The sequence below is a fragment of the Eleutherodactylus coqui genome, unplaced genomic scaffold (assembly GCF_035609145.1).
Source record: "Eleutherodactylus coqui strain aEleCoq1 unplaced genomic scaffold, aEleCoq1.hap1 HAP1_SCAFFOLD_139, whole genome shotgun sequence".
NCBI lineage: Eukaryota > Metazoa > Chordata > Amphibia > Anura > Eleutherodactylidae > Eleutherodactylus > Eleutherodactylus coqui.
Genome location: NW_027102017.1, coordinates 1 through 14,170, shown reverse-complemented (window position 1 = coordinate 14,170; position 14,170 = coordinate 1). Strand labels below are relative to the sequence as shown.

At 47.9% G+C, this 14,170-nt stretch overlaps 5 non-coding genes across 5 annotated transcripts; all 5 read left to right on the top strand.

Moving 5' to 3' along the window:
- The first annotated feature begins 1,214 nt into the window (after positions 1 to 1,214).
- On the top strand, positions 1,215 to 1,405 carry LOC136594276 (U2 spliceosomal RNA). The gene has a single exon (XR_010788557.1). It is a non-coding gene; the product is annotated as a U2 spliceosomal RNA (small nuclear RNA).
- A 2,613-nt stretch (positions 1,406 to 4,018) lies between these two features.
- LOC136594264 (U2 spliceosomal RNA) lies at positions 4,019 to 4,209 on the top strand. The gene has a single exon (XR_010788545.1). It is a non-coding gene; the product is annotated as a U2 spliceosomal RNA (small nuclear RNA).
- A 2,616-nt stretch (positions 4,210 to 6,825) lies between these two features.
- LOC136594252 (U2 spliceosomal RNA) lies at positions 6,826 to 7,016 on the top strand. Its single transcript, XR_010788533.1, has one exon. It is a non-coding gene; the product is annotated as a U2 spliceosomal RNA (small nuclear RNA).
- Positions 7,017 to 9,632: 2,616 nt separating this feature from the next.
- LOC136594240 (U2 spliceosomal RNA) lies at positions 9,633 to 9,823 on the top strand. Its single transcript, XR_010788521.1, has one exon. It is a non-coding gene; the product is annotated as a U2 spliceosomal RNA (small nuclear RNA).
- Positions 9,824 to 12,439: 2,616 nt separating this feature from the next.
- LOC136594227 (U2 spliceosomal RNA) lies at positions 12,440 to 12,630 on the top strand. The gene has a single exon (XR_010788509.1). It is a non-coding gene; the product is annotated as a U2 spliceosomal RNA (small nuclear RNA).
- The last annotated feature ends 1,540 nt before the right edge of the window (positions 12,631 to 14,170 follow it).

Genomic DNA, 14,170 nt, shown 5'->3' with positions numbered 1-14,170 from the left:
CATAGATACCTACCCCCCCCTTACCCTCCCCTCATTCCCCTGTTTGTAGACCTTATAAAATATCACAGACAAACATGATATAGTTCAACTCGAAATTGATTTATTAAGTTTCATTGTCAAAGTTAATTTTACATTGCTTTGAGATAAGGCAAAAGTTTCCCCCCCTCCATGAAACCAATAAAACCTATATTGAATAAAATAAAAATGATGCAGTTACCGGTAGTTCTGCAGCTTCTTGGTGGAAATAAAGACCATCTCCCGTCTCCCAGCTGCAGCAGAGACTGACTGAAATGGCTGCCAAGCCCGGTATTAATGCTTCTAAATTGATGACATCACAAAGGAGTGACATCGTCAGCCTTCCAAACACCTGGCTCAATTGCATACAGTATGTATGTATGTATGCATGTATGTGAGTGAGTCTATCTATCTATCTATCTATCTATCTATCTATCTATCTATCTTTATTAATTATGTAGAATATAGATATGGATTATTTCTAAATTACAGATTTTGTAGATATAGATTAAAGATAGATTTAAGATTGTGTGTGTGTGTGTGTGTGTGTGTGTGTGTGTGTGTGTGTGTGTGTTGTGTGTGTGTGTGTGTATATATAATGTATATATGTAAAAAAAAATATAAAATCTGTAGTTATGTATGTATGTATGTATGGCGGGCGGGCAAAAAAGGCCTGCTGTATGTTTTTAAGTTCTTCGGATGACCATGCCGCTCTAATATTCTCCTTACTAGGGTCTACTAATGCTGGCCCAGGGGAAGGCAATAAAGCCCTATGGGGCCGAAGCCAATTTCCCTTATTTTAGGTTAAAAGTTTCCATCCGTCCCCACTGGAAATGCGGCCGGCCGAAGAGATCCCTCCAACCGACCGACCGACGCACCTTCAGAGACAAACTAGTGCTTGCTTCTAGTGTCATCGCCGGCTTAACCATCCTTTGTAGGGAGCTGACGAGTCCTGCAGTAGCAGCAGCAGCAGGCTCTGCAAGCCTAGGATGCGTGAGCACGGTGCAAGAGGAAGGACTGAGGGTGTGAGGCTGGGCGCGGTTGAGAAGGCGTGGGGCGGGGCTATGGAAAGTTTTAATAGCTCTCCCAGCTGCCTGGGTGCATTGTGGGTGCGCCCAGAGTGCTGGCTGAGCGTGTTGCCTCAAGCCTTGGAAGTGGAGTTGGGCGGGCCGGGCTACAGGTGAAACCCATTTCGGGTTATCGCTTCTCGGCCTTTTGGCTAAGATCAAGTGTAGTATCTGTTCTTATCAGTTTAATATCTGATACGTCCCCTATCTGGGGACCATATATTAAATGGATTTTTAGAACAGGGAGCTGGAAAAAGAGCTTGCTCTGTCCACTCCACGCATTGACCTGGTATTGCAGTACCTCCAGGACCGGTGCACCCCCTTTCCTACAGCAGTTTCCAAAAGCAGAAAAACAAAACCGACGAGCAAGAGGTGCAGCGCAGCTGTGGCGGCGGCTGCTGCTACCACCCAAGCACTTTGATTGACACTCAGCCCGTCTGCTCGCAACATTGTATCCACTGAGCAGCTGCGTCTGCCAGAGTGTGCACAGCACAGGTACAACTGGAAGCAAAACACACACACACACACACACCAGTTCATATGGCAGCCGCACTCTATAGTTCGTACCTACCGCTGCGCTAATAGCCAAGTTGGAAACATCGGGCAGGCACAGCGTATCCTGGCAGCCTGCGTCTGTATGCTCCACGTATTCGGGTCATGGGTGTATGTGCAGGGGGCCCGGAGCCCTAGGGGGCCCATAAAGTCTCTCTTCCCCACATTGTAAACCAATGCTATCAATGACGCTTTATAGTTTGGGGGCCCAGTTCCAGACTTTGTACTGGGGCCCCGCAGCTTCAAGTTACACCTCCGGATCAGGATAATGCTAGGCCATTCCAACCAGCCTGTGTGTGTGACCTGCAGTCGCTGGTAGTCGAAAAGCGGCCGGCCCCGGATGCGCGCTTCAGAGTGGACAGACAGCAGCGGACCCCCAATCACACAGGCCCAAGGCTTGCTATGTAGCACGGAATACCTCATTGGACTGCAGCACTCCACGCGGGCTGAGATACACGCTCCACGTGGGATGGGCAGTATTCGTCCATGAAGATCCAGGCCAACGTTTAGAGATGGAGCAACACTCGGGGAGCAAAGAACTCCAACGAACGGACGCCTACTTTACAAGGATGTATTGCTTTATTCAATGCATGGACACAGAAACAGTTCAACCGCTCGATTACAGACCGCAGTCAATACAGTAAAGAAAGAAATGTGTCTGTTTAATGTAAACTTGCATGGAGCTCGTTTGTCAGCCACTGACTGACTGAATGCTGAAACGTGGTCTGACGTTACATGCACCACCAGGGATAAGGCCTTGCCTATAAGCATTCCCCAGCTGGCAAAAACCGAACCTCCCTGCCTATTCCTCACCATGGAAGAACGGAACCTACCTTTTTTTTAAAAAAAGAAAGCCACAGCAGCAGCCAACTCGATTTTGGTAGGCCGCTGTCTCCCCCTTGTGTGCTGCATAAAAAATGCACTCCACTAAAAATAGCAATGATCCACGAAATAGAGCGTATGGAGAGAATGAGGCTTCCAGATGAGCCGTCAGGCTATGATAAATTGTATCACACCTGGGCGATATGGATAGATGCCCGGAGCTCACCCCTATTTACCAAGTGGTTACAGACAGGGACATGTGAGTAACACGTTTAAACCACAATCGTAAAGAGAAACAACAATTCCGGAGCCCGCCCCCCCCCCCCTTTTTGTTTTATTTTTTCTTTCTCCCGTGTCATAGATACCTACCCCCCCCTTACCCTCCCCTCATTCCCCTGTTTGTAGACCTTATAAAATATCACAGACAAACATGATATAGTTCAACTCGAAATTGATTTATTAAGTTTCATTGTCAAAGTTAATTTTACATTGCTTTGAGATAAGGCAAAAGTTTCCCCCCCTCCATGAAACCAATAAAACCTATATTGAATAAAATAAAAATGATGCAGTTACCGGTAGTTCTGCAGCTTCTTGGTGGAAATAAAGACCATCTCCCGTCTCCCAGCTGCAGCAGAGACTGACTGAAATGGCTGCCAAGCCCGGTATTAATGCTTCTAAATTGATGACATCACAAAGGAGTGACATCGTCAGCCTTCCAAACACCTGGCTCAATTGCATACAGTATGTATGTATGTATGCATGTATGTGAGTGAGTCTATCTATCTATCTATCTATCTATCTATCTATCTATCTTATTAATTATGTAGAATATAGATATGGATTATTTCTAAATTACAGATTTTGTAGATATAGATTAAAGATAGATTTAAGATTGTGTGTGTGTGTGTGTGTGTGTGTGTGTGTGTGTGTGTGTGTGTGTGTGTGTGTGTGTGTATATATAATGTATATATGTAAAAAAAAATATAAAATCTGTAGTTATGTATGTATGTATGTATGGCGGGCGGGCAAAAAAGGCCTGCTGTATGTTTTTAAGTTCTTCGGATGACCATGCCGCTCTAATATTCTCCTTACTAGGGTCTACTAATGCTGGCCCAGGGGAAGGCAATAAAGCCCTATGGGGCCGAAGCCAATTTCCCTTATTTTAGGTTAAAAGTTTCCATCCGTCCCCACTGGAAATGCGGCCGGCCGAAGAGATCCCTCCAACCGACCGACCGACGCACCTTCAGAGACAAACTAGTGCTTGCTTCTAGTGTCATCGCCGGCTTAACCATCCTTTGTAGGGAGCTGACGAGTCCTGCAGTAGCAGCAGCAGCAGGCTCTGCAAGCCTAGGATGCGTGAGCACGGTGCAAGAGGAAGGACTGAGGGTGTGAGGCTGGGCGCGGTTGAGAAGGCGTGGGGCGGGGCTATGGAAAGTTTTAATAGCTCTCCCAGCTGCCTGGGTGCATTGTGGGTGCGCCCAGAGTGCTGGCTGAGCGTGTTGCCTCAAGCCTTGGAAGTGGAGTTGGGCGGGCCGGGCTACAGGTGAAACCCATTTCGGGTTATCGCTTCTCGGCCTTTTGGCTAAGATCAAGTGTAGTATCTGTTCTTATCAGTTTAATATCTGATACGTCCCCTATCTGGGGACCATATATTAAATGGATTTTTAGAACAGGGAGCTGGAAAAAGAGCTTGCTCTGTCCACTCCACGCATTGACCTGGTATTGCAGTACCTCCAGGACCGGTGCACCCCCTTTCCTACAGCAGTTTCCAAAAGCAGAAAAACAAAACCGACGAGCAAGAGGTGCAGCGCAGCTGTGGCGGCGGCTGCTGCTACCACCCAAGCACTTTGATTGACACTCAGCCCGTCTGCTCGCAACATTGTATCCACTGAGCAGCTGCGTCTGCCAGAGTGTGCACAGCACAGGTACAACTGGAAGCAAAACACACACACACACACACACCAGTTCATATGGCAGCCGCACTCTATAGTTCGTACCTACCGCTGCGCTAATAGCCAAGTTGGAAACATCGGGCAGGCACAGCGTATCCTGGCAGCCTGCGTCTGTATGCTCCACGTATTCGGGTCATGGGTGTATGTGCAGGGGGCCCGGAGCCCTAGGGGGCCCATAAAGTCTCTCTTCCCCACATTGTAAACCAATGCTATCAATGACGCTTTATAGTTTGGGGGCCCAGTTCCAGACTTTGTACTGGGGCCCCGCAGCTTCAAGTTACACCTCCGGATCAGGATAATGCTAGGCCATTCCAACCAGCCTGTGTGTGTGACCTGCAGTCGCTGGTAGTCGAAAAGCGGCCGGCCCCGGATGCGCGCTTCAGAGTGGACAGACAGCAGCGGACCCCCAATCACACAGGCCCAAGGCTTGCTATGTAGCACGGAATACCTCATTGGACTGCAGCACTCCACGCGGGCTGAGATACACGCTCCACGTGGGATGGGCAGTATTCGTCCATGAAGATCCAGGCCAACGTTTAGAGATGGAGCAACACTCGGGGAGCAAAGAACTCCAACGAACGGACGCCTACTTTACAAGGATGTATTGCTTTATTCAATGCATGGACACAGAAACAGTTCAACCGCTCGATTACAGACCGCAGTCAATACAGTAAAGAAAGAAATGTGTCTGTTTAATGTAAACTTGCATGGAGCTCGTTTGTCAGCCACTGACTGACTGAATGCTGAAACGTGGTCTGACGTTACATGCACCACCAGGGATAAGGCCTTGCCTATAAGCATTCCCCAGCTGGCAAAAACCGAACCTCCCTGCCTATTCCTCACCATGGAAGAACGGAACCTACCTTTTTTTTAAAAAAAGAAAGCCACAGCAGCAGCCAACTCGATTTTGGTAGGCCGCTGTCTCCCCCTTGTGTGCTGCATAAAAAATGCACTCCACTAAAAATAGCAATGATCCACGAAATAGAGCGTATGGAGAGAATGAGGCTTCCAGATGAGCCGTCAGGCTATGATAAATTGTATCACACCTGGGCGATATGGATAGATGCCCGGAGCTCACCCCTATTTACCAAGTGGTTACAGACAGGGACATGTGAGTAACACGTTTAAACCACAATCGTAAAGAGAAACAACAATTCCGGAGCCCGCCCCCCCCCCCCCTTTTTGTTTTATTTTTTCTTTCTCCCGTGTCATAGATACCTACCCCCCCCTTACCCTCCCCTCATTCCCCTGTTTGTAGACCTTATAAAATATCACAGACAAACATGATATAGTTCAACTCGAAATTGATTTATTAAGTTTCATTGTCAAAGTTAATTTTACATTGCTTTGAGATAAGGCAAAAGTTTCCCCCCCTCCATGAAACCAATAAAACCTATATTGAATAAAATAAAAATGATGCAGTTACCGGTAGTTCTGCAGCTTCTTGGTGGAAATAAAGACCATCTCCCGTCTCCCAGCTGCAGCAGAGACTGACTGAAATGGCTGCCAAGCCCGGTATTAATGCTTCTAAATTGATGACATCACAAAGGAGTGACATCGTCAGCCTTCCAAACACCTGGCTCAATTGCATACAGTATGTATGTATGTATGCATGTATGTGAGTGAGTCTATCTATCTATCTATCTATCTATCTATCTATCTATCTTTATTAATTATGTAGAATATAGATATGGATTATTTCTAAATTACAGATTTTGTAGATATAGATTAAAGATAGATTTAAGATGTGTGTGTGTGTGTGTGTGTGTGTGTGTGTGTGTGTGTGTGTGTGTGTGTGTGTGTGTGTGTATATATAATGTATATATGTAAAAAAAAATATAAAATCTGTAGTTATGTATGTATGTATGTATGGCGGGCGGGCAAAAAAGGCCTGCTGTATGTTTTTAAGTTCTTCGGATGACCATGCCGCTCTAATATTCTCCTTACTAGGGTCTACTAATGCTGGCCCAGGGGAAGGCAATAAAGCCCTATGGGGCCGAAGCCAATTTCCCTTATTTTAGGTTAAAAGTTTCCATCCGTCCCCACTGGAAATGCGGCCGGCCGAAGAGATCCCTCCAACCGACCGACCGACGCACCTTCAGAGACAAACTAGTGCTTGCTTCTAGTGTCATCGCCGGCTTAACCATCCTTTGTAGGGAGCTGACGAGTCCTGCAGTAGCAGCAGCAGCAGGCTCTGCAAGCCTAGGATGCGTGAGCACGGTGCAAGAGGAAGGACTGAGGGTGTGAGGCTGGGCGCGGTTGAGAAGGCGTGGGGCGGGGCTATGGAAAGTTTTAATAGCTCTCCCAGCTGCCTGGGTGCATTGTGGGTGCGCCCAGAGTGCTGGCTGAGCGTGTTGCCTCAAGCCTTGGAAGTGGAGTTGGGCGGGCCGGGCTACAGGTGAAACCCATTTCGGGTTATCGCTTCTCGGCCTTTTGGCTAAGATCAAGTGTAGTATCTGTTCTTATCAGTTTAATATCTGATACGTCCCCTATCTGGGGACCATATATTAAATGGATTTTTAGAACAGGGAGCTGGAAAAAGAGCTTGCTCTGTCCACTCCACGCATTGACCTGGTATTGCAGTACCTCCAGGACCGGTGCACCCCCTTTCCTACAGCAGTTTCCAAAAGCAGAAAAACAAAACCGACGAGCAAGAGGTGCAGCGCAGCTGTGGCGGCGGCTGCTGCTACCACCCAAGCACTTTGATTGACACTCAGCCCGTCTGCTCGCAACATTGTATCCACTGAGCAGCTGCGTCTGCCAGAGTGTGCACAGCACAGGTACAACTGGAAGCAAAACACACACACACACACACACCAGTTCATATGGCAGCCGCACTCTATAGTTCGTACCTACCGCTGCGCTAATAGCCAAGTTGGAAACATCGGGCAGGCACAGCGTATCCTGGCAGCCTGCGTCTGTATGCTCCACGTATTCGGGTCATGGGTGTATGTGCAGGGGGCCCGGAGCCCTAGGGGGCCCATAAAGTCTCTCTTCCCCACATTGTAAACCAATGCTATCAATGACGCTTTATAGTTTGGGGGCCCAGTTCCAGACTTTGTACTGGGGCCCCGCAGCTTCAAGTTACACCTCCGGATCAGGATAATGCTAGGCCATTCCAACCAGCCTGTGTGTGTGACCTGCAGTCGCTGGTAGTCGAAAAGCGGCCGGCCCCGGATGCGCGCTTCAGAGTGGACAGACAGCAGCGGACCCCCAATCACACAGGCCCAAGGCTTGCTATGTAGCACGGAATACCTCATTGGACTGCAGCACTCCACGCGGGCTGAGATACACGCTCCACGTGGGATGGGCAGTATTCGTCCATGAAGATCCAGGCCAACGTTTAGAGATGGAGCAACACTCGGGGAGCAAAGAACTCCAACGAACGGACGCCTACTTTACAAGGATGTATTGCTTTATTCAATGCATGGACACAGAAACAGTTCAACCGCTCGATTACAGACCGCAGTCAATACAGTAAAGAAAGAAATGTGTCTGTTTAATGTAAACTTGCATGGAGCTCGTTTGTCAGCCACTGACTGACTGAATGCTGAAACGTGGTCTGACGTTACATGCACCACCAGGGATAAGGCCTTGCCTATAAGCATTCCCCAGCTGGCAAAAACCGAACCTCCCTGCCTATTCCTCACCATGGAAGAACGGAACCTACCTTTTTTTTAAAAAAAGAAAGCCACAGCAGCAGCCAACTCGATTTTGGTAGGCCGCTGTCTCCCCCTTGTGTGCTGCATAAAAAATGCACTCCACTAAAAATAGCAATGATCCACGAAATAGAGCGTATGGAGAGAATGAGGCTTCCAGATGAGCCGTCAGGCTATGATAAATTGTATCACACCTGGGCGATATGGATAGATGCCCGGAGCTCACCCCTATTTACCAAGTGGTTACAGACAGGGACATGTGAGTAACACGTTTAAACCACAATCGTAAAGAGAAACAACAATTCCGGAGCCCGCCCCCCCCCCCCTTTTTGTTTTATTTTTTCTTTCTCCCGTGTCATAGATACCTACCCCCCCCTTACCCTCCCCTCATTCCCCTGTTTGTAGACCTTATAAAATATCACAGACAAACATGATATAGTTCAACTCGAAATTGATTTATTAAGTTTCATTGTCAAAGTTAATTTTACATTGCTTTGAGATAAGGCAAAAGTTTCCCCCCCTCCATGAAACCAATAAAACCTATATTGAATAAAATAAAAATGATGCAGTTACCGGTAGTTCTGCAGCTTCTTGGTGGAAATAAAGACCATCTCCCGTCTCCCAGCTGCAGCAGAGACTGACTGAAATGGCTGCCAAGCCCGGTATTAATGCTTCTAAATTGATGACATCACAAAGGAGTGACATCGTCAGCCTTCCAAACACCTGGCTCAATTGCATACAGTATGTATGTATGTATGCATGTATGTGAGTGAGTCTATCTATCTATCTATCTATCTATCTATCTATCTATCTATTATTAATTATGTAGAATATAGATATGGATTATTTCTAAATTACAGATTTTGTAGATATAGATTAAAGATAGATTTAAGATTGTGTGTGTGTGTGTGTGTGTGTGTGTGTGTGTGTGTGTGTGTGTGTGTGTGTGTGTGTGTGATATATAATGTATATATGTAAAAAAAAATATAAAATCTGTAGTTATGTATGTATGTATGTATGGCGGGCGGGCAAAAAAGGCCTGCTGTATGTTTTTAAGTTCTTCGGATGACCATGCCGCTCTAATATTCTCCTTACTAGGGTCTACTAATGCTGGCCCAGGGGAAGGCAATAAAGCCCTATGGGGCCGAAGCCAATTTCCCTTATTTTAGGTTAAAAGTTTCCATCCGTCCCCACTGGAAATGCGGCCGGCCGAAGAGATCCCTCCAACCGACCGACCGACGCACCTTCAGAGACAAACTAGTGCTTGCTTCTAGTGTCATCGCCGGCTTAACCATCCTTTGTAGGGAGCTGACGAGTCCTGCAGTAGCAGCAGCAGCAGGCTCTGCAAGCCTAGGATGCGTGAGCACGGTGCAAGAGGAAGGACTGAGGGTGTGAGGCTGGGCGCGGTTGAGAAGGCGTGGGGCGGGGCTATGGAAAGTTTTAATAGCTCTCCCAGCTGCCTGGGTGCATTGTGGGTGCGCCCAGAGTGCTGGCTGAGCGTGTTGCCTCAAGCCTTGGAAGTGGAGTTGGGCGGGCCGGGCTACAGGTGAAACCCATTTCGGGTTATCGCTTCTCGGCCTTTTGGCTAAGATCAAGTGTAGTATCTGTTCTTATCAGTTTAATATCTGATACGTCCCCTATCTGGGGACCATATATTAAATGGATTTTTAGAACAGGGAGCTGGAAAAAGAGCTTGCTCTGTCCACTCCACGCATTGACCTGGTATTGCAGTACCTCCAGGACCGGTGCACCCCCTTTCCTACAGCAGTTTCCAAAAGCAGAAAAACAAAACCGACGAGCAAGAGGTGCAGCGCAGCTGTGGCGGCGGCTGCTGCTACCACCCAAGCACTTTGATTGACACTCAGCCCGTCTGCTCGCAACATTGTATCCACTGAGCAGCTGCGTCTGCCAGAGTGTGCACAGCACAGGTACAACTGGAAGCAAAACACACACACACACACACACCAGTTCATATGGCAGCCGCACTCTATAGTTCGTACCTACCGCTGCGCTAATAGCCAAGTTGGAAACATCGGGCAGGCACAGCGTATCCTGGCAGCCTGCGTCTGTATGCTCCACGTATTCGGGTCATGGGTGTATGTGCAGGGGGCCCGGAGCCCTAGGGGGCCCATAAAGTCTCTCTTCCCCACATTGTAAACCAATGCTATCAATGACGCTTTATAGTTTGGGGGCCCAGTTCCAGACTTTGTACTGGGGCCCCGCAGCTTCAAGTTACACCTCCGGATCAGGATAATGCTAGGCCATTCCAACCAGCCTGTGTGTGTGACCTGCAGTCGCTGGTAGTCGAAAAGCGGCCGGCCCCGGATGCGCGCTTCAGAGTGGACAGACAGCAGCGGACCCCCAATCACACAGGCCCAAGGCTTGCTATGTAGCACGGAATACCTCATTGGACTGCAGCACTCCACGCGGGCTGAGATACACGCTCCACGTGGGATGGGCAGTATTCGTCCATGAAGATCCAGGCCAACGTTTAGAGATGGAGCAACACTCGGGGAGCAAAGAACTCCAACGAACGGACGCCTACTTTACAAGGATGTATTGCTTTATTCAATGCATGGACACAGAAACAGTTCAACCGCTCGATTACAGACCGCAGTCAATACAGTAAAGAAAGAAATGTGTCTGTTTAATGTAAACTTGCATGGAGCTCGTTTGTCAGCCACTGACTGACTGAATGCTGAAACGTGGTCTGACGTTACATGCACCACCAGGGATAAGGCCTTGCCTATAAGCATTCCCCAGCTGGCAAAAACCGAACCTCCCTGCCTATTCCTCACCATGGAAGAACGGAACCTACCTTTTTTTTAAAAAAAGAAAGCCACAGCAGCAGCCAACTCGATTTTGGTAGGCCGCTGTCTCCCCCTTGTGTGCTGCATAAAAAATGCACTCCACTAAAAATAGCAATGATCCACGAAATAGAGCGTATGGAGAGAATGAGGCTTCCAGATGAGCCGTCAGGCTATGATAAATTGTATCACACCTGGGCGATATGGATAGATGCCCGGAGCTCACCCCTATTTACCAAGTGGTTACAGACAGGGACATGTGAGTAACACGTTTAAACCACAATCGTAAAGAGAAACAACAATTCCGGAGCCCGCCCCCCCCCCCCTTTTTGTTTTATTTTTTCTTTCTCCCGTGTCATAGATACCTACCCCCCCCTTACCCTCCCCTCATTCCCCTGTTTGTAGACCTTATAAAATATCACAGACAAACATGATATAGTTCAACTCGAAATTGATTTATTAAGTTTCATTGTCAAAGTTAATTTTACATTGCTTTGAGATAAGGCAAAAGTTTCCCCCCCTCCATGAAACCAATAAAACCTATATTGAATAAAATAAAAATGATGCAGTTACCGGTAGTTCTGCAGCTTCTTGGTGGAAATAAAGACCATCTCCCGTCTCCCAGCTGCAGCAGAGACTGACTGAAATGGCTGCCAAGCCCGGTATTAATGCTTCTAAATTGATGACATCACAAAGGAGTGACATCGTCAGCCTTCCAAACACCTGGCTCAATTGCATACAGTATGTATGTATGTATGCATGTATGTGAGTGAGTCTATCTATCTATCTATCTATCTATCTATCTATCTATCTTTATTAATTATGTAGAATATAGATATGGATTATTTCTAAATTACAGATTTTGTAGATATAGATTAAAGATAGATTTAAGATTGTGTGTGTGTGTGTGTGTGTGTGTGTGTGTGTGTGTGTGTGTGTGTGTGTGTGTGTGTGTGTATATATAATGTATATATGTAAAAAAAAATATAAAATCTGTAGTTATGTATGTATGTATGTATGGCGGGCGGGCAAAAAAGGCCTGCTGTATGTTTTTAAGTTCTTCGGATGACCATGCCGCTCTAATATTCTCCTTACTAGGGTCTACTAATGCTGGCCCAGGGGAAGGCAATAAAGCCCTATGGGGCCGAAGCCAATTTCCCTTATTTTAGGTTAAAAGTTTCCATCCGTCCCCACTGGAAATGCGGCCGGCCGAAGAGATCCCTCCAACCGACCGACCGACGCACCTTCAGAGACAAACTAGTGCTTGCTTCTAGTGTCATCGCCGGCTTAACCATCCTTTGTAGGGAGCTGACGAGTCCTGCAGTAGCAGCAGCAGCAGGCTCTGCAAGCCTAGGATGCGTGAGCACGGTGCAAGAGGAAGGACTGAGGGTGTGAGGCTGGGCGCGGTTGAGAAGGCGTGGGGCGGGGCTATGGAAAGTTTTAATAGCTCTCCCAGCTGCCTGGGTGCATTGTGGGTGCGCCCAGAGTGCTGGCTGAGCGTGTTGCCTCAAGCCTTGGAAGTGGAGTTGGGCGGGCCGGGCTACAGGTGAAACCCATTTCGGGTTATCGCTTCTCGGCCTTTTGGCTAAGATCAAGTGTAGTATCTGTTCTTATCAGTTTAATATCTGATACGTCCCCTATCTGGGGACCATATATTAAATGGATTTTTAGAACAGGGAGCTGGAAAAAGAGCTTGCTCTGTCCACTCCACGCATTGACCTGGTATTGCAGTACCTCCAGGACCGGTGCACCCCCTTTCCTACAGCAGTTTCCAAAAGCAGAAAAACAAAACCGACGAGCAAGAGGTGCAGCGCAGCTGTGGCGGCGGCTGCTGCTACCACCCAAGCACTTTGATTGACACTCAGCCCGTCTGCTCGCAACATTGTATCCACTGAGCAGCTGCGTCTGCCAGAGTGTGCACAGCACAGGTACAACTGGAAGCAAAACACACACACACACACACACCAGTTCATATGGCAGCCGCACTCTATAGTTCGTACCTACCGCTGCGCTAATAGCCAAGTTGGAAACATCGGGCAGGCACAGCGTATCCTGGCAGCCTGCGTCTGTATGCTCCACGTATTCGGGTCATGGGTGTATGTGCAGGGGGCCCGGAGCCCTAGGGGGCCCATAAAGTCTCTCTTCCCCACATTGTAAACCAATGCTATCAATGACGCTTTATAGTTTGGGGGCCCAGTTCCAGACTTTGTACTGGGGCCCCGCAGCTTCAAGTTACACCTCCGGATCAGGATAATGCTAGGCCATTCCAACCAGCCTGTGTGTGTGACCTGCAGTCGCTGGTAGTCGAAAAGCGGCCGGCCCCGGATGCGCGCTTCAGAGTGGACAGACAGCAGCGGACCCCCAATCACACAGGCCCAAGGCTTGCTATGTAGCACGGAATACCTCATTGGACTGCAGCACTCCACGCGGGCTGAGATACACGCTCCACGTGGGATGGGCAGTATTCGTCCATGAAGATCCAGGCCAACGTTTAGAGATGGAGCAACACTCGGGGAGCAAAGAACTCCAACGAACGGACGCCTACTTTACAAGGATGTATTGCTTTATTCAATGCATGGACACAGAAACAGTTCAACCGCTCGATTACAGACCGCAGTCAATACAGTAAAGAAAGAAATGTGTCTGTTTAATGTAAACTTGCATGGAGCTCGTTTGTCAGCCACTGACTGACTGAATGCTGAAACGTGGTCTGACGTTACATGCACCACCAGGGATAAGGCCTTGCCTATAAGCATTCCCCAGCTGGCAAAAACCGAACCTCCCTGCCTATTCCTCACCATGGAAGAACGGAACCTACCTTTTTTTTAAAAAAAGAAAGCCACAGCAGCAGCCAACTCGATTTTGGTAGGCCGCTGTCTCCCCCTTGTGTGCTGCATAAAAAATGCACTCCACTAAAAATAGCAATGATCCACGAAATAGAGCGTATGGAGAGAATGAGGCTTCCAGATGAGCCGTCAGGCTATGATAAATTGTATCACACCTGGGCGATATGGATAGATGCCCGGAGCTCACCCCTATTTACCAAGTGGTTACAGACAGGGACATGTGAGTAACACGTTTAAACCACAATCGTAAAGAGAAACAACAATTCCGGAGCCCGCCCCCCCCCCCCTTTTTGTTTTATTTTTTCTTTCTCCCGTGTCATAGATACCTACCCCCCCCTTACCCTCCCCTCATTCCCCTGTTTGTAGACCTTATAAAATATCACAGACAAACATGATATAGTTCAACTCGAAATTGATTTATTAAGTTTCATTGTCAAAGTTAATTTTACA